Consider the following 18,581-nt stretch of genomic DNA (forward strand, 5'->3'; position numbering starts at 1 on the left):
CATTGAATGTGTATTTGCTATATTAAACCAGTACCATTATACCAGCTGCATGAGGTATCCTTAAAACAGCAGGGATGTAAGTTACAAAATAGAAAAAAAAGCGATTTGTCCCTCATCACTTAGCTTTAGCAGGATCAAAATTGACCAACACAGATGACCTTTGTTGCCTTTGTGCTGCCAAGCCAGCTCCCGAGTAGTCAAGAGGTTCATGAAACTGACTGTTTAACAGAATGGCACCTGTAAGTTATGAGGTGGGGGTTCAGGTCTATGGATCTGGCCAGTTCCAGGCATTCCCAGATTGAAAGGATTGGGATCTGGGAAGCTTTGAAAATGGTTCACATCTTGGGCTTCTTGTAGAAATTATAAAATAAATGATAAAAATATTTATAAAGTAAAGTTACTCTTTTCAACCATCTACATAGATATATGTAGTTGGTACATATATACATATGTATTACATATGTACTACATATATATATATAAGAAACTCAAATACCCACATTTATACTGCTGCAGTTACTGCAGTTTAATACAGTGAAATAACAATACAAATAGGGCGTTCCTTTTAAAGTGACACGTCTACTATCTAGAGCTCTCTTTCATTCAGATACAACCTCTGATATCCATATTATTAGCTCATCTTGTAAATTTAATCATATAGCTATATGAAACTAATGCATATTATTTTCAGAATCAAATTTCACAAAGGAAGGAAAAAGAACAGAATTAGAAAATGGTTACCTTTTTTTTTTTGTTGTTTTTTAAAAAGAACATAGCTAGAAGGATAGCTCTCTTAGCAATATTAGGTCAGAAAGCAGTCTACAGACAGCTTTATAAACATACTCTACCTCCATCCTTATCCCACTCACAGGAGCCAGGGCAAGGAAAAGGCCCGAAGTATTGAGATGCCATGCTCTGCAGTAAGGAGAAACATGTTCAGCATTTAACGCTTCACAGGAGGTATCTTACAATGGGTTTCTTTTTCAGGATTTGGTAGCCTGTTTTTCTCAATTTTTTTTCTGTTCTTGCTTTCTTTTCTTTTTGGCCTTGGCATGCACACAACTATGAGTGATCGGTTCCTTCTTATGTTGCTATACTCTGTCCACACTTGTGACTTATTGTCTCTTTCCCTCCCTACGGGGGCCTCTGACCTCTCTTTTCTCCTTTAATAGGAATGGATGATAGCTATAGTCTCCTCCACCCTTCTGCATCCCTTTCCAAACATTTCCCCCATACACTGCACCTTGATAATCCTTTCTTTCTGTGGATACTTCCCTCTGGGTTTAAGCATTGCCCGTTTTATGTGGCACAGTCAAATTTAATAAAGGATTGGACAGTTTGGTTGCCGTAAACTGAGGTGGAAAGCAGATGGAGTAGAAAGGAAAATTGAACACAGTGTGTAGGATTCATGTGGATGTTAACGTTATTTTGCAAACTTTATATACATTTTTTTGTGATTTTGTGCTGGATTGTTTTTACTCTATTCCGTTGTTCTCATGGGAGACTTCAATGTCCATGTGGCCTATGATGGAGTGACCTGGAGAGGAGAGGTTGAGAAGAACCATCTCCTTGATCTGAACCTGAGAAGTGTTTTGTTTTTGGACACCTGTGCTAGTCATGGATTGTCCTTTACAAACACCATGCTCAAGCATAAGGTGGTTCAAAAGTGTACCTGGTACCAGATCTCCTCAGGCCAAAGCTTGATGATTGACTTTGTAGTCATATCGTTAGACCTGTGGTCTTAAGTCTTAGACATTCGGATTAAGAGAGAGGCAGAGCTGTCAACCGATTACCACCTCGTGGTGAGGTGGATCAGTTGGTGGGGAAGTCTATCTGATAGAACTGACAAAAACAACCAGGCTGTGAGGGTGAAAATGGAAATGTCAGGCACAGGCCCCTGTCTGTGAGATCTTCAATTCACACCTCCGGTAAAATTTTTCTCATCTACCAAGGGAGGTTTGAGACATGGAATCTGAATGGATCATGTTCATGACCTCCATTGTGAATGTTGCTTCCAGGAGCTGTGGCCTGTAGGTTGTTGTTGCTGTTGTGGTGGAAACCAGAGGACCTACTGGCAGACATCAGTGGTGAGGAAATCCATCAAGCTGAAGAAGGGGGTCTTTCAGGCATGGTTGTCTTGGGGTCACCTGAGATGGCTGCAGCATTGGTGGTTGCTTAAGCTAAAACTCAGGCATGGGAGGAATTGGACAAGGCCATGGAGAAAGACTTTCAGTTGGCCTCAAGGATGTTGTGACAAACTTTTGCGACTGAGAAAAGGAAAGCAGGGACCATCCCAGGTTGTACTTGGTTTGGATGGAAAACTGCTGACCTGAGCTGAAGATATCATCAGGCGGTGGAAGAAGCATTTTGGGCTCTCCTCAATCTGGCCAGCATGTTCCCAATTGAGGAGGCTTCCCGGCGGTAAAGCACCATGGGTGGTTGAGATTCACACAGAGATGCTGAAGGCTCTGGAAACTGTGGGGCTGTTGTGGCTGACACTCCTCTTTGATGTTGCATGGATGTCTGGGACAATGCCTGTGGAGTGGGAGACCGGAGTGGTGGTTCCCATTATTAAAAAAGGGGTAGAGTGTACAGAAGGATCACACTTCTCAGCCTTCCCAGGAAAGTTTACTTCAGGGTGTTGTAGAGGAGGCGGTGACTGATTGTGAACCTTGGATTCAGCAATATTGCATACTGGAGTCATTTTGTGAGCTTTTAGGTCTTGTATAACCTGTATAACCAAAGCAAGAACTGTGTGCACATTCTTGGCACTTGGTTGAACTTGTTTACAATGCATCTTGGACTCTTCTAGGGCTGCACCTTGTCACTGATCCTGCTTGCGACTTTCATGGACAGGATTTTGAGACGTGGTCGGGAGAGGAGGGCATCTGGTTTGGGAACCTCAGGGTCAAATCTCTTCCATTTATGAATGGTTCTTTTAGCTTCCTTAAGCCAAGACCTTCAACGTACACTGGAGAGGTTCATGGTGTGAAGTGACTGGAATGAAAGTCTACTCTTCCAAGTACAAGGCCATGGTTTTCAACTGGAAAAAGATGGGATGTTCTCTATGGGTCAGGGATGAGTCCCTGCCTCAAGCGGAGGAGTTTAAGTTTCTTGGAATCATGAGTAATGGCAAGAGTGCGAGATGGACTGACGGATTGGGGCTCAGTGATAATGAGGGCACTCCTCCAGTCACTCGTGGTAAAGAGGAAGCTTTCAATTTACTAGTCCATCTTTGTTCCAACCCTCACTTAAGGTCAGAGGTTCTGGCAAGTGACTGAAAGAATAAGGTTGAGAACACAAGCAGCTGAAATAGGTTTCTTACAGAGGGTGGCTGAGTTCAGCCTTAGAGATAGGGTGAGGAGCTAAATCTGGCCATCAGGAGGGAACTCCAAAGGTGTAGATCTGTTGCTCCTCCACATTGAAATGAGTCAGTTGAGGTGGTTATGCCATCTTGTTAGGATGCATCCTGGTCACCTCCCTTTGGAGGTTTTTTGGGCATGTCCAACTGGGAGGAGGCCCAGAGGCAGACTCAGAACTCACTGGAGGGATTATATATCTTTTCTGGCTTGGGAATGCCTTTGGATTCCCTAGCAGGAGCTGGCGAGTGTCATTGGTGAGAGGGTTGTCTGGGTTTTCCTCCTGAACCTGTTGCCTCCATGACCTGACCTTGGATAAGCAGAAGACAATGGATGGATGGAGGGATTGTTTTTACGGAAACCATAAACAGTTTCCCCAAATTCTTGTTGTGAACTTTTCAACCAATTCTTTTGATACCTCCATAAACAAGTGCATTGGTCATTCCTAAAGCCTCAGTAAATTAATGAAAGCTGCAGAGGATGGACAAGGGGAAAACAACTAACAGTCATACAGTGTTAGTCAGTGTCAGACTGTTGGTTGCACTCTGCAACTTCAGCAAACCTAATCTCCTCTGTCTCTCTAAGTATCTTCTTCGGCCTTTACTGTGTGTTGCAATGATGTGTATTTTTCCCTCCCTTTTGTCCTCTCATTGCCAAACCAGCTCTCCCCCTCTTCTTCCACCTCCAAAAGTCATCTAAATTACCTGCCCTATTGTTCCCTCATTTCTTTTTTATTGTTGTCACCTTTCTTTCACCTAATTTTTCCAATTTCTCAACTTGTCTCTCATTCCCTCTGGTTTTACATCTGAGCCCAACCAACCAACCAAAAGCCTAACCAAGCCTGTGCTCCTGACTGACTGCACTTTTTTTTTTCTGTGGCTTGTCCGTAGCTTTACTTTAGTGGTATCTTTTTGGTGCAGGATGGTTGCAGCAGTACAATAAGAGGTGAATACTTATTCATGAGGATATGCACTTAAGACTTAGTATGCAAGGATGTGCTACACAGCATTTTGATACCATAGGGCAAAACTCACAAAATATACAAAAACTTGGGTTTATGAGAAATATATATCCCCTTTGTGACAATGTTTACTTTTTTAGCTTCAACGTTTTGCCTCACAAAAAATCTGTAATGCTTAAGTTGTTTTTTCCTTCCCACATCAACAATACAAAATGTCTAAAGCATAATAAGCAATCGCTAAACTATAGATTACTGTACATGAATTGTGGTGTTAAGAAAAACAAGGTCTAAAACGACAGATTGCACATCGCCAAAACAAAACACTACTTTAAATGGTCCATCTCTTTGCGTAAATCACAACTTTTCACCTCACTTGCTCTCTTTTTGTGGGTGTCACACTTAGCAGCTGCCTCTGTGCTATGTCATGGAATTATCAGGACCATCTGTAGGGATGGTAAAGGCATCAGTGGCTTCATCAGCATCTGCTAACCTTTCCCTTCCCATGGTCACAAGTGGTACCTGGGGATATTAGTGGGGCTTATGTTTGCATAAAATGTATTTAAATATACTGACTTGAATTTGCATGTGCATTCTAAAGGATGCAAACACTCCAAAATGGACGTTGCATACTGTGCCATTGTGCAAATCTTATTCAAATCTGCATTATGAAAACTTAAACAAATATTTTAAAATTTTATATAATCAATTCTACTCAGATGTATTACACATTTACACATATATTACACATATACCAATGAGCTAACCGTGCACACTGAGCAAAAAATGCTGTTGCATGATGCTCCATAAATCACTACAGTATTTCTTCTCCTGAAAAAGTTCTTACGTTGCACATGCCATTGGACAAAATGTATGGGCTTCAAAAAGAGCTTACATAGATATTCTTTAGCTATCTTATGTGCACTAAGTAGCTTGGGCTTTTTTGGACTCTGTGAACTCACCACTACTGTACATGTACACCATGACCCGACACAAAACCGACAGCCCAAACATCAAAAGGTTTCTGTCAGCAGTTCTTACCGCAAGCTTAGATTATACATGAATCCAATCTGGCTTGATTAAAATACATAAACAAATAGATATAGCAGTGCTGGATGCTTTGCAAAACTGGCATAAGAAAAGAGAAATGTGGTGTGAAGGAGAAGAGGGAGAGGAGGACGCCCTACACAGTTATGACTAAGATGTCTATGGTCTGTAAATCAGACGTAATCATAGTCTTATCCTATGAGGGCTGTAAGTCCTCCCCACTAGCTTCACGTGAAACAATAATTAAAACAAAAAATACCAACTTAGGCCACCACTAGCCCAATAACAGACACACACACTGACTAGGTCATTTCATGGTTGTTCACCTTGAGACCTGTCATTAATTTCTTCAACATAAATTAATAAAACTAGAAGCTCTGTTGGAAAAACAAACAAAAACAAGGTAAATAAAGATTCAGACTCAGAGATAGAGATAAGTTGGATAACACACATACCCTCATACACACCTCTAATCTATCATAAATAGCAAGCGCAGCAGTCCCTCTGTTGTGAGATTTCCAGGGAGCTCTATGGACAACATACTCAGAGTATGAACAATTTCTCCTAAACACATTTGCATTCATACACACAAACTGTGGGAGCTGTGCTACCAAGTTTGTGGTGCAAGGTGCTGAAAAAACGTCTCCCATGCGTTTTAAAAAAAAACTAGCAGAGCAGCAGCAGTCTGGGAACTGGAGCTATTCGAGATCTTGAAACCCTCTAACTCCTGCTGACACAAGCGACTGGTTTTGAGTGAAAAAAGTATAATGGATTTAGAGCAGCAAAAGGAATGATATTTTTTAAGGTAAAAAAAAAAAATCAACAGCAACAGCTTGGCTTTCTGCTGTGCACCAGATTTGTTTCCACGAATAGAGATAGCCACTGCATGACTGTCCATCTATATAGTGCCTATGTGATTGTGTTATCTACAGCTACGGATTATTAAAAAAAAATCTAACTGAATATTCATGTTGTATGGAAGGGACAGGTCATTTGATAAGCTGTAAAAACCATAACAGAAATTGAATCAATAATATCAGGAACTACATAACTCGTGCTCACTTTAGTTTATTGACACAATTGCCTGTCTCTGGTTGCTGACATACAGTATTTGCATAAACAGTGCAATTCAAAATTTCAAATTCCACAAATCAAAAGCTGCATAACACCTTTTATGGGGTGTTTATGATATGTTGTGTGATTTTAAACGCTGACTGGCGAAGCTTACAAGCACAGATATGTTTTTTGGTGTTATGTCATGTAAAGAACACAATATAAGACTAGAAAACTACTGTCACTTCATATAAGTACCAGACACCAGATCATTTTTCTGGCTTTATTTACTGTGCAACTAAATATATTGTGTAAATTAAATGAAAACAGATTGTATTGCATCCGCTATGCACTCCTTGTAGTTAGGTACAGATGGTGGACATGTATAAATCAAAAACCTCGGGAGCACATCATTATTAGTACACAGTAGACATACTTTACCTTCCATTAATACAGCACTGTGTATTGATTCTCTAAGGAGATTTCTATTTAAAAAGTTGGTGTCATGTTCTCAAAAGCTGCAGTGATGAAATATGAGTGCAACAGTTTACACTGGACAAATCGATGTTAGGAGTTTTGTAGCACAATTAATAGTCTAAATGTAATCCATGACTGATATCTATGCTCAAACAACTTCTATTTGTTAGAAATTATTATTCAGTGCAAGAGAGCACAACTTGTCTTAAATGTCTGTACTATTGACTTGGCCTTTAAACAGAAATGTTTTAATCCTGCACTTGTCCTTCTATAGTATAAAGCAAGTGTGCTATGTTGTACAGCATATGTATCCAGGGTTATATACAACAGTTAAAATTCAGACATCTGTACTATGCTAGAAAGTCATTCCTGAGCCCAAGGTTAGCTGACTAACCTTGTAGATGAGACAATGCACATGCCCTGAAAGCTCTCCATGGTGCTGAATTGACAGACACCCTGAACACAGTGGCAGCGCTCGAAGCTGTCTATAAAATATGTAGTGCTAAAATGTACCAATGGACTATGTGCACAAAGCATGGCCTTCCTTGATGGTCATTGACTTCTCGTGACCTATTCCACAATTCATCTTGTACCGAAAATTTCTGGTTCATCTGTACTACTAAAGTGGAGAGGAAGGAGGTGGCAACACCCTGTGGAATGTGCCACAAGCTTTCAATAACAATAACAAGGGAAGACTGAATTTGACTATAGGTAGTGGGTAAAGGGGATCTGAACAAAGATAAATGAATATTATTAATAAAACTGTGTCCTATATCCTATACATTCAATCATTTTAGTGTTAGTTCTGCATCTACAGAAGCAGCAAAATGGCAAGTAAAGTAGAAAGGTTTTTCTAGATTGTTTACAATAGGATGATTTGCTTTTTTTCTATTCACTTATGAGTATAGATTTTGTCTGCACTGACCTGAGTGCTTCAGGAAGAAACAGCTTAGCTACATAATTACTCTAGATGGTATTTTCCAGTGAGGAACCTTGGAGTTATTTTTGACTAGAATCTGTCCTTTGACTCACATATAAAACAGGTTTCTAGGGCTGCCTTCTTTCACCTTCGTAATATTGCCAAAATCAGGAACATCCTGTCTCAGAGTGATGCAGAAAAACTAGTCCATGAATGTGTTACTTCAAGACTGGACTACTGTAGTTCTTTATCATTGGCCCACAAGATTCTCTGAAAATCCTTTGGCTGATCCAAAATGTTGCAGCCAGAATTTTCCATTGATTACAATGAACTAAACTCCAATTTGCTTGAACTGGACTTTATTATTTAAGTGCCTTGAGATGACATTTGTTGTAATTTGGCACTATATAAATAAAACTGAATTGAATTAAATTGGATTGTCCACATCTGAGTGGTCTTTGTTTTCATATTTGACAAACAAACAGTTATTGCAGTTGTTGTAAAAGCTTTGTATAATCTGCACTATTCACATAATCCTTCTGTAAACAAGTATGCAGCAAGAAAATTGTATCCCTTTCATATGACACTGTATCAGTAGTGTGAGCAATGAGCAAAGGCCCATTCATAAGTGCTGTGTGGCATTTTTAGCTGACATACAAATTCTTGAAGTCCTGATCATTATGGGTTTCACTGTCAATATCATAAATTGTCACCTTATCACTCTCCTTTTCATCAAGGGGTCCCCATTCTCTTATTCTTAATAATGCATTCGGATATAATAAAAAGGAGATCATTTATATTGCCTGTCATTGATGACTTACAAAGTGATGATGGGGTCATTGTGCAGATGTTTCCAAGCTCCCTAAGCTACACTATAAAAATGTGGGTACTTCTTGTTTCTTTTCTCTAGCACAAAAAAGAAGGAACCAGGAATGAGACAGATACATTAATGTTGGGAGAGAGAACAAAAGACTTTCTCTTTAAACTGACTTGCTTTGGGCCACACAGGTGTGACTAAGTCTTAGAGATTCAGGGCACAGCAGGGTTTGTGAAGGAATAGTGGGTAACTAGAGCAAAGAGCATGGCTTGCAGAAAGTGGAATCCTTGGAGGATATGGCTTGGCAAGAGAGTCAGCTTTTGATCAATAATACTCAGAAGAAGTTTGGTAGGGATTTGGAGGGGCTGCCTTCTGAACACAGCATCTGTGTTTCGGGAAACCTAAGAGGTCCGCTGAGTTATATGATCTGTCTCTGTTTTTCTTTTTTCTGCCTCATCTCCATTTCTATTTTGTTTTCTCTCTTGGTATCTATTTCTGAATCTCTGTTTGACTGGAAGCTATTTCCTATGAAGAGACAGGTATTTTATTTCACTGTAAAACCCAGCTATAAGTTACTGAATGAATCCACCATTATACAAAACTGATGAAAATATTTTAAAAAGTTATGCGCTAACATCACAATACATGCTGGGCCAAATGGTGTGTCACTGTAACTGGGACAAAAGGGAATGCACAGATGATCCCTGCACCACTCCTTTTGGGAACTGGAGAGAGACAAAGAGACTTGGAAACCTGCAAGTGCTAAACCCTCACTATTAACACCATTGATGGGGAGAGTGGCTCTATTCTAATAATAAGTAATTAGATCTGGGTTTATCTAATCCCTTGGCCATCATATGAGAGGCTATAGCTTTGGACTATGGAATGGAAGAGTGCCACAGAAAAGTGAATATGTGAAATAATAAAATAAAATAATGAAGACATATGAATAAGGATAAATATTTATATATGATGTTGGACCTTGTTAATCCAGCTGACATCTGAGCCCGTATGGCTTCATAGCTTCGCTCATATCAACAATGAGGTTTCTTGAGGCATTCCATGGCCAGGAATTGAACCAGTGATCTTCTGTACAATCAGAAAATACACCCAAAGTGGGAGAGTTAAGATGCTGACTTGCATGTGTAAACTACTGTATATACTGGCACCTGATCTCTTTGTATGAATAGCTAAATGAATAAGGAAATGGGACAATCAAAAGCAACTGAAAGTAAAACAGGAAGTAAGGGGAAAAACAGATCAATCAAAAGATATACACAAATTACCAAAACAAAACTGTATAATTTCCATGCAAAAAAATGAATGTTTATTTCAAATATATCTGTATATATCCAAGCAGAATGAAATGAGGACAATAATGTGAAAACCGTCACATTATTTCCATATATATGTCGATTCCTATTTTATTGTGTATTTTTGCATGCTCTTTTTACTTAAACATTAATCCATTTGCATAGCACTTCTGTAATTCCATATTGGACACCCTGGCATAATTTGTGGCTGGAGCAACAGGAGGGAAAGTGTCCAAACGAATAGCTTATAGGAGGCTGAAGACAAGCATGCAGGTGAAGAAAATGGTAACTTTATTATAAATAAGCAAAAGGCACGGCCAAGGCAGAAATATTAAAGTACTACACTGAAAACTACACACACATTGGACTGACAAATGGACTGACTAACTTACACAACCAGCAGCAGAGAACCAGGTGTGGTGTAGGAAGTTAACAGATCAGACTACACATGAGAGCCATATCTTCAAAATAAGACAGGATGCAAGGTAACTAAACAGTGACTCGTAAACAGATGACAGAAAGGAAAACTAGAACATACAAAAACCAAGAAACAAAAACACAAAGTCAAAACTATATTTAAAAAGAATCTCATGGACATCATCTCATAGAATCAGTGATGTTACTTCAATGAAGATTTTTCACAACTTAAATTGGTAATTCCCCTTTCAAATGTTCAGGCTGTGCAGTAATGTGATAGTTAGCTTAACTTTTTGTACTATTATTTTTCTTTTTCTTTTCTATGTTGCTTGAGCCTTCTTCGCTCAGTTGTTACTTTGTTTAAAAAAGTTACTACAGATGATGCTGAAAATATGTAGTTATTTAGTGTGACTAAGGATTTTACCTCTGAGCTATGAAAGCCACAATCACCATGTCATCTGGCCAACCTATTAACACTGCAGCTCCTTTGCAAACATTTTCAAAATTTCCTTGTCATAAAAACAGAGTTGTCCTCCTCTATACCACATTGTAAACACAATCGTATTAAAGTAAGCAATGCAATATTTATTAAAAGCATTAAAACAGTTGTTAGTTTGGGCATAGATCAATAGGTTATACATTTTGAGAGATTAGGTCCCCCCCCATAACCTAAAATAGTTTGGCCCTCTCCTAGTCTGACTCTGACTTATTTATTGCCATCATTTTTAAAATAGAAAAGGAGACAAAACCCATAGAAAGTGAAACATAATACTGTCACATTGAAAGTAGTTGCTCACAAATGATAACTTTTATTTTGATTAGTATAACTGTTTGAATTAACTGAGCTTCCCTCTGAATGTTGCATAGCATTGGGTTCATGTCCTTTACGAACGGTGGTAGCATAGGAAGAGGTGACGTAGCATTCCTAGCATTTAGAGAGTTTATACAAGATCTTATTGGGATTGCCATTTAGATACTATAGGGTCATTTCATTTCGGAACTTCTCTAAGCGTAAAAGACTGTCTTCCTTGGAGTTGTGTCAGAGTTGATGGATGTCCAGAAAGTTTTTACTTTCCAAACTTAAAGCAAAGAACGAGGATTTATCAGACATGTTTTCCTCATTTCTGCAACTCAATAGAATAAAATACATCTATAATTTTAATCAGATTGCATTTTGTTTGCTTCATTACCTCCCAGTTGATACAGACAGCTCTGTTTCTTAATAGATCCACTGCATTGAGGCGGGGGGTCTATTCACTGTTAACAATATCATAACTTGTTTTATTTTCAACTGATTTTTAAGTGATGTGGTTTGCTTCAAATGACAGACTTATATCTATAAGACAGGGTACTTTACATTAATGAATGCATGGTTTTATTCTAAAATGCATAAATTTATTTAATTTTTAAAGCCTAATTCAAGGAATGCCCTTAAATGCAAAAAACATTATTTTTGTAATATCTATAATATAATAATATTACTAATATTACTATATTACATATATTACTCTATATATGTAATATATAGAGTAATATATAGAGTTTTTAACTGGCTATTGACATTACTTTAACACGAAATAATCAATTTCTCTAAAATCTAATTATTAAAAGAAAAAACTTTGGAAAAGTAGCATAGATTATCAAAAAATGTACACACAAAGAAGCTCAAAAGCAACAATCTACGTGGTTAAAGAAAAGTCTGCACTGCAACAGAGCAGCCAGTCAGCATGTCTCACCAAAGCTACTGTATCTGGATAGATGGATGGATTGAAACAGCTGGACTCAAACAGCTGGACTCAGATGGAAAAAGGGAGTGATGGTCTGTGACTGTGCTCTTCCTCGCTCTTTCCCCTGCTCATTCTTACTCCTACCCCTCCTTTCCTGACACGTTTAGTCCTCACGTCTCTGCTTTTCTCCTTTGAGTAGGGAAAGTGGCAGCCAAAGTGGCAGATTGACATGATGGTGACACAGGCTTCATTTTCTTCTGATAGATAGGAAAATTTGAGGTGAAAAATCTGCACCAACACTGGGAATGCTACTAACTTTGTGGCATAGAAAAGCATTTAATATGCCACGAAAAATTAGCAGCTCAAGAAAATGAGAGAGAAATGTGGCCGTTGTCTGAATGCAAACTATTGAAAGCAAAAAACACAATAGAGCAATAAGTGTCAGAATTTGAGAGCCAAATTCATTTTTGTGTTTCTCCTTTGAATCTCAAAATGGTGTCAGCAGTCACCACTCAATGACGCCTCTCTATTCCAGGCTCATTACAAATGAGAGAATAGTGCCGGGTAATTGTTTGACCCTGCCTGCTCAGCCCATATGTCCTTGGCTGCTGAGAGTTCTATGGGGAAAAATGGTGGCTATTGCTCTATTCTGTCTCGTCTACAAATAGAATGCCATCGAATCGGTGGCAAGAAAAGCCCGATGAAGGTATGGTGACCGCACAAACCAAAAGCAAGCCCCAGCAGTAGCAGAAGCACCTCGCTTAAAAGATTAATTGTGCCTTGCCAAAGCTTTTCCCTGTCTGTAATTAAGTGGCCATCGCGGCTCGTGGAAAAATCATCTCTCCCCATTGCCTGGTGGGCGATAGCAGTGCCTTGTGGAGAGGAGTGTGGCTGTGGTCTTAGCAGGCAGTATCTCAATATCATGACCCCTATCAGCCCCTGAGTGCCCCCTGTTGCTCAGTTCATTTATCCCACATGTAGGGGACAATCTAAACCTAATTTCAGCAGCTGTATAGAGTGTAAGGAGCAGGTGTATTCTAGGACTGAAAAATAGAGTCAATTCATAGTAGAACTCAAGGTGAAGAATCTTTTGGCATGACTGACACAAGTTTGGATATCCCAAAATGATTTGGGTGCAGGGATAGCTCTCTGAAGATACAGAATATTCATGTGTGACATGGCGGCAACAGCTTAATGGATTTCTGGAAGAGGAATAAACCATGGCAGAGGATCTATTCTCTCAGGGGTACTTGACAAAGAGCAGTACTCGCAGTTTTTCAAGTTTCTCTGCTGAGATTCATTGAAGGAGGTTGAAAACTTTGTTAGTACAGTGTCTGAGGTGGTTCTCTGGGCTGAATGTTTGATTCAGATTCAAATCATTGTGGGGTACAAAGTACATTTATATTGGTAAATCATCGATAATGCTAAAATTTCCTCAGCTGCCACTCTGCATTGTTACAAATTGCTCTGCATTGTTGTCGAGGGAAATCAGTCACATAATTAGCTTAAATGACCTTACAATAGATGAATGACACATTCCCTAAGACAAAAGGACAGGGCTTTTCACTGAATTATTTGCATTTTAAGCTCAGTCAAAGTAGTCAGTAAGTGACTGATAGTTATGCCAACATTTGTGTATGGAAGTAAATACTATTGTGTACTTAGATGAGCAAGTGTTTTAAAAGCAAATTGCTAGATTATGCACAACTAGAAATAGTGTAGATGAGTGATATCCCACATCACAAGGATTAGTCACTGACATCCTCACATCAGTACATAAAACACCTATATGTTTTAGTGTTGTGTGTGTCCCATATCCCTGTTATGTAACCAGCACCATTTTGAAATAGAATTCTATACAGCTTACTGTACGTGAACATAGGGGTAAAACTGAAAGATGGAGACAGTGTAACTGTCATATAACAACACAAAGCCAAACAAGGTCCAGAACAATTGGTCTAACAGGATCTGTAGTACAGAAGGCCACCATTGTTTCTTACTGACTCTGTGAGAAAAGATAGTCCAGGTAAACATGATACATTATCATCAACAGTGAGGTTACATCAGCTCATTTAGCCTGGAACCTGCCTCTCGTAATGGGGAGACAGTTGTGATATTTTTAAACCTGAGAAGCAGCAGCTGTCTTTGTGCTGCAGTAATTTGGGTTAACCAGCTCCCTGGCAGGTGCTAAAGTTGTCCCACACCTGACACATTAATTGGTCCTGAAAAAGTCTCACGCCAAGAGTTTTTGCAGGTCTAGACTGGGTGAAGCTGAGGGGCATGACATTTGAGATGAGGCCAGTAAAGTGATAGGAACTTGTACAGTCTGTTTTTTCATTGTACATTATCAATAAAGCTTTTTTCTTTCAGATATTCCAGCTGAGCTGCGGTACCAGGGATATTGCTTGAGCCTCTTTAAAAGCAAGCAATATGGTAATGCAAATATTTCATATCAAGCTCCTACTGGAGGCTAAAATGAACAAATTCATTAATTCAGTGGCACTACTTGTGTTTTTGGCGTTACTCAGATATGATAGAAGGAGGTTGGGATTACATTACTTTCAACCGTTAGAGGGAATAAAAAAAAATCACCCAAATTTCAAATACACTTGCAAGCTCTGCTGAATGAATTTATGACTCAATCTTTGTGGAATACAGTGGAACATGTGGCACAGATCCAGAATTGTCAAGTCTCACAACTCCTTCTCAATTAGAAAGACCAAAGGCAAGTTGTTAAAAAGCACACAGAGCTTTGAACTCAGCTAGTGCCATAACATGACAGTTTTGTGCCTTTCCTCTGCATGAACAAGAGATGTACTAACTCTGACATATTCAATAATAAATATGCTCCCAGGCTGACTAATATTAGTCTCAATCTAGACACCAATATCCTTCCAGCGAGGCCACACAAGAAAGAAGAGAGAAACTTGATAGGATCGATAGGCCATAGTTCCCTCCACTACTTCTCCTTCTCTTTCTCGCACAAATTATTTCATGCTATCACTCCGATAGTAAGAAAATGATTAAATTCACATCACGGGCTCTTCTTATTTTGCTTTTTCTTTATCTTTAAGGATTGAAGGTTTTGGGTGGTGCAAAGAATAGGCTGGGTATGTCTTCTTCAGACAGGCCCCTAGAGCAAGAATGAAGGGCATGACATGGACAGCAAAATGTGGGAAATCTTTGTTTTTGTTACTGCATATTCTCCCCTCTTTTTTGTTGGAGGTGAAAGTGCCTGCTTACTTTATAACTCCCCTAAGCTTCTATAACGTCTCCTCTCCCATTCTGGGGGCGGATGGTGGACGAATGGTCAGAAAGATGGATGAAGGCCAAGCAGCAAGCAGCAGAAGTGAGTGAGTTAATGAGCAGATTGGTCTCTTTGCTGCCTTGCAAGGGATTACAGAGAGATTACCATTCTGATTCCTTTCTCTTCCAATTTTGCTCTTTCAGTCTCTTTGGAGGCAAACTGGAGGGGCACAGCAGAGCTGGGGTGGTGGTGAGGGTAGCCTACCCATGTTTTGATAGAGGTGAGATAAGAGGCAGCAACTCAGTTCTCTGTTTTTCTGTCAGGGGGAAATGACAGCTGCTCAAAATACTGACCTGAAAATGGATAGATGGGTACAATGTAAAAGCTGCTTTGAGGGCTATTTTTTGTCTGAATACAACCAGCATGACAATGAATATCTCCCCTTGATCATATGAGGTCCAAATCCATTACCCTAACAAACTGTGCCCACAGATTTCTGCATATACACACCACTGAACGCTTAAAAATAAATCATACATTTGAAAAGGTTATTTTTCAGACATGTACAAATGGCGCACTGATTGTGTGTTGACCCAGAATGATGGCATTTGAGTCGAAAAGCTACAGAAAGTACTCAGAAAAGTTCAGGAAAGTTGTTGGAAACCTCAAGTCAAACGGATGAGCAATAAACGAAGAAAAGCACAGGACCTCAAATAATTTTTTTTTACTTACAAAATAATAATCTATTCAAATTGTCATGGAATTTGCAATTATCATAAGTTATTTCCACAACCAAAGGTTATGCTGAGCACCTTTTGTTAAGTGCACTGAAAGCTCTGAGAACAAAGTGGAATGACTGTACTTACAGCACTGTATGTGACCATTTTCTACCAAAAGCGTCTGCTTAGTTTGTATTAATATGAAGAGGAGAAGCTGTTTATATATTTTCAAATCCTGTATCTAAGACTGTTTGATGGTGTGAGATTTTTTTTGTCAAGTTAAAAGAAAAGTGCCAGGAATATCTGCTGGTGGTACAATTCTTTTGTTGAATGTTGTCAAGTCACCTATAGAAAAAGACGGATAATAACATTTTGACCCTGCTGTTACAAGTGTTGCTTTCATACATAAGAAAGGCCTTCCGCTCTGGCTTTACATGTCTGCACATCTCTGACCTTAGAAAGTAATCAGGAAATGAGTTACTTTTCCTTCACTGATCTCTTAAACAGGGCTTCATATGCGTTGAGAGAAAATGTGGTTCATAAAGCAACACCATCTTGTGTTTCCCCTGTAATCTTGATGAATTTCAGGTCAGTCAATCAAAGCACGAGCACCCCTCCTTCACCAGACTGAACACTTAGATTACACTGATTTGTGACCGATATTTTGCAGGATCATTAATATTCGACACAGATAGTCCCGCACTAAAGTTAGCATGAATTCTAACAGGCTTTATACGTGAAAACATTGTGTGTAACGACGAGTCCATGCTCATATTTGTTGTGAAAACGGCACCGGGAGGGCGACACTGCTCTCCCCCTGGCGTTCACAGAGACTCTCCTCATGTGCTGTCCTTCCCATCCGTCTCTGTTTCTGCGCCGCCAAACCAAACTACTGGTTGGTCACAGCTGACCACAACCAGGCTAATATCTCATAAGCAGGCATTTTCCCGATCTTTACTAACTGTTAATTACCTTCTGCTAAGGAGATTATGTGTAGGGACACCGTTACGCACCCCAGTGGGCGTTTGGCGGCGCGGTGGCGCAGCAGTCGCACTCACTGACTGTAAACTGGGCGCAACATAGGGTCTCAAATATCTACGCACTCGGGAGGGAGACTTTAGAACTCGTCGAGCTGATCACATTTACTGTAGACTTCAGAAACACTTCTGAGACTGCTATACGCAAGAGAAAGTCCGATCACAGCCATTCCGCTTAAATATAATGCAGCTGTTAAAGAAACTATACCCTGCGGTGGTCTAATCTGGCGTGCCATAAAAATGTCAATGTAGCATTTCAAACACAACTTCGAAATTGATGTCGATAGATGAATTATAATGCCTCAAGTGGATAATGTATTGACACCTTGGAGAGTTAAATGACAGATTGCTTACATTTAGTGTATTAGAGTGAAGAAGTGAGCTATGTGCACAAGTCAGCAGGCTGTGTGACTAAAATGTTGATACATATATAGTCATAATAATCAACAATCAGATTACAGCGTGTTTCGCCGGTTACAACGAGGGTGTACATTCTCCTCTACACCAAATCTCTTGGATTAAAACGATTTATTGGGTTAATTGTCCGAACCTGTGAAAATAACCCCGCACAAGTCGTCTGGACATTGCGTAAACACATCAACAGCTCGCTGGCAGAAACAGAAACGGACTTTCCCTGTCACGGATCACAGTGGGATCTGGATTTAATTCCCTTTATTTATTAATCTTTTTTTTTTAAATTCCTAAACTCTACCCCGCGTGGTCTCAAAACATATATGTGCACCAATTTACCCTCAAATCAACGTCAACTCAAAGAGCCACATAAAGCAAACAGCAGGGCTCAGATCTACTCGCCTCCCAAATCTCCCCCAAATATTGACCCATTACGCACAATTTGCCGGTTTCTTCATAGTAGAACAAAGCAAGCAATTTGGAGTATATAGTGTTGTTGCTTGACAGCACATGTCATCATTTTGAGGGTATTTGCAAACAGGGACAAATCCCAACTGCCAGAAAAGGTAAAAAGAAAGAAAAGAGAAGAGAAAAAAATCTAACCTAAGCCTTCATTTACCACATGAAAAAAAAACAAAACAGAAAAGGTCCTTACTTGTAATTTGCAGCAGTCCCGTTATTCTCCAGACTAGGGGAGGTTTGTAAATATCCCTGGGTATAGCCTGGAAGTAGTGCGCGCTAATATGTGTATTTTTGTTTTTATCCAGAGCGTAGAGAAGACCAGATTTTCTTTCCCCCCTTCTCTCCTTCAAGACAGATGTGAACGGTCCTGCCCGAGTCGCTCCACCTGCATCCTTGCCATCAAGCCGTCAGCAAGGCAGGAAATGTAACCTTAGATTCCATTTTTTTTTTTTCAAATTAAAACTCATGCGACCATTTCTACGTCTTGGACTTTTATTGTGAAGCTTTCGTCACCCTGTTACATGTGGTTACTTCTGTGTCCCTTGACGCACCTCCACCTGCCTCCTCTGAAATAGGAGTCACAGCGGCATCATCAGCGGCAGCGGCATCGCACTGAGG

At 39.6% G+C, this 18,581-nt stretch overlaps 1 protein-coding gene across 5 annotated transcripts in view; it reads right to left on the reverse strand.

Annotated features, from left to right (window-relative positions):
- Positions 1-18,331, reverse strand: part of nrxn2b (neurexin 2b) — a 634,570-nt gene extending 616,239 nt beyond the window's left edge. For all 5 annotated transcript variants that reach the window (XM_072375804.1, XM_072375805.1, XM_072375806.1 and 2 more), the window contains exon 1: positions 18,157-18,331. The gene's annotated coding sequence lies outside the window, so the exon portion shown is untranslated. The remainder of the gene's footprint in view (positions 1-18,156) is intronic.
- Between the last annotated feature and the right edge of the window lie 250 nt (positions 18,332-18,581).

This window comes from Leuresthes tenuis, unplaced genomic scaffold (assembly GCF_036924035.1).
Source record: "Leuresthes tenuis unplaced genomic scaffold, fLeuTen1.0.hap1 SCAF_22, whole genome shotgun sequence".
NCBI classification, from domain to species: Eukaryota; Metazoa; Chordata; class Actinopteri; order Atheriniformes; family Atherinopsidae; genus Leuresthes; species Leuresthes tenuis.